Source organism: Neofelis nebulosa, chromosome X (genome assembly GCF_028018385.1).
Source record: "Neofelis nebulosa isolate mNeoNeb1 chromosome X, mNeoNeb1.pri, whole genome shotgun sequence".
Classification (NCBI taxonomy): domain Eukaryota; kingdom Metazoa; phylum Chordata; class Mammalia; order Carnivora; family Felidae; genus Neofelis; species Neofelis nebulosa.
In genome coordinates this window covers 42,404,743-42,409,347 of record NC_080800.1, presented here as the reverse complement: position 1 = coordinate 42,409,347, position 4,605 = coordinate 42,404,743, and the positions used below count along the sequence as shown (strand labels likewise).

The 4,605-nt window shown below is 43.4% G+C and overlaps 1 non-coding gene across 1 annotated transcript; it reads left to right on the top strand.

The window, feature by feature from the left end:
• Positions 1–4,001: 4,001 nt before the first annotated feature.
• On the top strand, positions 4,002–4,066 carry LOC131503327 (small nucleolar RNA SNORD43). Its single transcript, XR_009257417.1, has one exon. It is a non-coding gene; the product is annotated as a small nucleolar RNA SNORD43 (small nucleolar RNA).
• Positions 4,067–4,605: the final 539 nt, after the last annotated feature.

Here is a 4,605-nt window from a genome sequence, read left to right as displayed (position 1 = left end):
TTCTGGAAACTGTGGGATGGATTTGGGGCAAGGTAGCTTCTGTAGTAGTATTTTTCAAAGCCTATTTCCCCTTTTTTCTCTTCAGTCTCAGGCAATCGTGGGCAGTGTTTTAGTTATTTCCTTGGGTGTTTACTTTTCAAAGACAGGATGAGATTTACAATCTTAAGGGACAGAGAAAGAATGCAAATTTTTTTCCTAAGGGGTTTGGGATATATTTCTCTATTATCAGAAGTCGGGGGGGTGGGGGTGGGGTGGGGTGGGGGGGGGTGGGGGGGCGGGGTACCTGGGTGGTTTAGTTGGTTAAGCATCCAACTTCAGCTCAGGTCATGATCTCACAGTTCATGGGTTCGAGCCCTGCATCAGGCTCTGTGCTGACAGCTCGGAGCCTGGAGCCTGCTTCAGATTCTGTGTCTCCCTCTCTCTGCCCCTCCTCCACTCACACTCTGTCTGTCTCTCTCTCTCTTTCTCTCTCTCTCTCTCTCAAAAATAAATAAAACATTAAAAAAAGAAGTCAGGATAATTACTATTTAAAATTTTCCTTTGTATCAGGGGTCATATAGCATGGGGCACTTTGTCTCTTCCACTGTCAATCACCACAATACCCTCCTCTCCACTCTCCTCACTTTCCCAGGGATTCTACCTCTCAGCATCCTAATCAGATTTTTCCACAAGTGTTCAGACCTTAATCTGTAGCAGTTTGTACCCTCCTAGCTTTGCAAAATGGCATGCTAAGGTCTCCAACTTATTATCCTGTTCTTCCACCTTGTCTGTCAGCCCGAAAGGTAGCAAAGTAGTGGACAACTGCATGTCCTTTTCTAATTTCAGCTCTTCTCCCAACTTTCTAACTTGAGTTTCAGCCTCTAGTTGGGCAGATGAACTGTTTACAGAGGTGGTCAGCCCACTGCGGCAGCCATTTTTTTTCCATTCTCTGCTGCAGTACACTCTGCATTGTTCCTCAAACAAGCACATCAAACCAGCGAGTGTTATGGGGCATCCCCCTACTCACATAGTAGTCCACAAGCATCTAATATCTGGGCCACCCTTACCCACAGAGAGGTTGATGGCCACCTCGGGATTTCCCCTATGGATGTCTTTTTCCCAAGGCCCATTTTGTTGGAGAAAGTCATCAAGAGGAAGTATTTGACAGTTAACCTGTAAGCTGGACCCAGGGCAATTGAAGGCCCCTTACTCCCCACCCTTTCCTTGAAGTTCAGGTTCCACTTGCCTTTCCTACTCCCAGAGGCTTCTCCAAAGATAGGCCCCAAAGAGATCCAAATCTGTCCAGAGATAATGATGTGGTGTTGAGAACATCTGCGTAGTATACTTGACTAAACACAGTTAAAGCTTCTCTCTATATAAATTTTTAAGATTTGCTGGGTAGGTGCAGGGATATACTCATCTTGCTTCTGCCTAAGACAAATCTTGTATGTAAGTTTCCTTTGCTTATTAAACCTGCTACATACTAACCTGGAGTGTCCTGCCTCTTCCTTTGTTCTCTCCCTGTCCTCTGAGTACCAGTAGCCAGTTTCAGATTGTACTCTGGGAGCTCCCAAGAGGGTTGCAAACCAATGCATTTGTTTGGACTTTTGTTTGGCTCACCAATTATTGTTTCACAAACTGGCCCCCATTCATGGAGTGCAATGAGAGACCAAAGAAAGAGACAACCCACTCCATATTGGTAAGTGACAGCTTTAATAAGCAAGGGAACTTATGAGGCTTGTCTTAGGTGGTCATAAGATGATCAGATCTCCGTGTCTGCCTGCCAGAATTTTAACAGTTTATAGAGAGGCCTTAAGGGGGTTTAGTCATGTATACAATCCAAGTAGTCTCCACAACACATCACTCTCTTCAGGCTGCATCCTTGCAAACAGCTCTCACTTGGGAATGGTGGGCAGAGTATACATTCCAAGGACATGACAGGAGAGGAGGTGAGGAGCCTCCAACAGCCTGGTTCTAGCTCACAGGCCACCTGGTGGTCACATCCTCTTGATGACCTTCTCTAACAGATGATCATTTCAGATGGAGCAATCACAAGATAAGTGACATTTGAAGATAAGGTTGAGGACTTCACCTGGCAAGAGTGGCAGCACCTGGGCCCTGCTCATAAAACTCTGTGTGGAGATGTGATATTGGAGAATTACAGCCACCTGGTCTCTGGGGGCAAGGAAGGCTCCCCCAGACAATTTGGTACTTATGATTATTGTGTCCTACACGGTATCTTTTATTTTTAGGTTTTGAAAGCTAAGTTTCTTCCTCATCCTCAAACATCACTGATTTTGTAATGACACATGACTCCATCTAAGTAGCCATCCCTGGATGATGAGGAAACGTTTTGTGGGAACATCTTCTCTGTTCACAAAAAGAATGCCTGCATTCAACCTGGTTTACGTTACATGTTGGACGAGAAACAAAAATCTAATTAGAGAAACTTCTGCTTTTGGTGATGACAGAGAAGCTTTTAGCAGACCAACTTTCCTGCTGAGGTCAAATAAAAAAGTGGATAAAAGACAATATTTGGGGGCATCAGAAAGCTGCTGAGGAGATGGAGGCCCCAGTTCTGGCGGGAGTGATGTCAGGTCTCATTTCACAAGCAGACCAGAGCACATCTACTCAATACCGACTACATTTAGACCAGGGACCAAACAGTGTCCACAGGAAACAAGGAGAGCTTCTGCAGATGCCTGGTCTGAAGGACAGAGCAGCTAGAATACAAGAGCAGAGTGTATGAAGCACATACCAGAAACATTCCCTGAGTGCTACATGACCTCTTCTTTATAAAGCCATTATTCTCAGAAATAGGAAACATGACTGGCTATTCTTTTTTTTTTTTTTTAACGTTTATTTATTTTTGAGACAGAGAGACAGAGCATGAACGGGGGAGGGTCAGAGAGAGGGAGACACAGAATCTGAAACAGGCTCCAGGCTCTGAGCTCTCAGCACAGAGCCTGACGCGGGGCTAGAACTCACGGACCGTGAGATCATGACCTGAGCCAAAGTCAGCTGCTTAACCGACTGAGCCACCCAGGCGCCCCATGACTGGCTATTCTAACACAGAGAAGAAGGAAGAGACTTAGATAAAATGCCAAGATGGAGGAATTTATCCCAAATGAAGGACAAGAAAAGGCCATGGCCAGAGATCTAAGCAAAACAGATATAAGTAACATGCCTGATGGAGAATTTATTATTTTTTTAATGTTTATTTATTTTTGAGAGCGAGAGAGACAGACACCAAGTGTGAGATGGGGAGGGGCAGAGAGGGGGAGACACAGAATCCAAAGCAGGCTCTAGGCTCTGAGCTGTCAGCACAGAGCCGGATGTGGGGCTTGAACTCATGGACTGAGAGATCATGACCTGAGCTGAAGTCAGAAGCCTAACTGACTGAGCCACCCAGTGTGATGGAGAATTTAAAGCAACAATCATAAGGATACTCATAGAATGGAAGATACTCATGAGACCCTTACCACAGAGATAAAAGAGTTTTAAAAGAATCAGTTAGAGAGGAAGAATTCAATAAATGAGATTGGAAATAGGCTTCATACAGTGAACAGTAAGCTGGAAGAAGCAGAGGAATTAGAAGACAAATTAATGAAAAATAACGAAGGTGACAAAAAAAGAGAAACAAGAATTACACAACACAAGAATAGGCTTAGGGAACTCTGTGACTCCATCAAACATAATAACATTTGTATTATAGTAGTCCCAGAAGAAGAGAGGGAAAAGGGAGCAGAACATTTATTTGAGAAAATAATAGCTGAAAACATCCTATTCTGGGGAAGGAAAAAGACATCCAGATCCAAGAGGCACAGAGATCTCTCATCTAAATCAACAAAAGTAGGCCAACACCAAGACATATTATAATTAAATTAAAAAGCAGCAGGACAAAACAAGTCCTAGCTAGGGGTGCCTGACTGGCTCAGTAGTAGAATATGCAGGTCTTGATCTTGGGGTTGTGGGTTCAAGCCCCAGGTTGGGTGTATAGATTACTTAAAAATAAAATTTTACACAGATGATGAATTTATTGATGGGCAGATAGAGACTCTGTGCTGATTGTCATGTAAGTTCAGTGGGAAGCATGTTGTCTTTATTGCTCAGAGGAGAATTCTAAGTCAACTCGAAAAAGCTGTACAAAAAATAAGCAAAAGCATCCCAGGAGCCGCACATTGATAGCCGTGCACGATGTGATCCTGGAGGACTTACTTTTCTCAAGCGAGTTTGTAGGCAAGAGAATCCATGTGAAACTGGATGGCAGCCAGCTCATAAAGATACATTGGGATAAAGCACAGCAGAACAATGTGGAATACAAGGTTGAAACTTTCTCTGGCATCTATAAGAAGCTCATGGGCAAGGATGTTAACTTTGAGTTCCCAGAGTTTCAGTTGTAAACAAAAATGATTAAATAAAAGCATTCATGGTAAAATAATAATAATAATAATAAGTTCTTAACTTACAAGGGAAGACCCATAAGGCTAGCTGCAGATTTATCAAAAAACAACACAAAAAAAACTTGGCAAGCCAGAAGGGAGTGGCATGATATATTCAAAGTGCTGAGTGGGAAAAATCTGCAGCCAAGGATACTGTTTTTGGCAAGGCTGCATTCAGAATAGA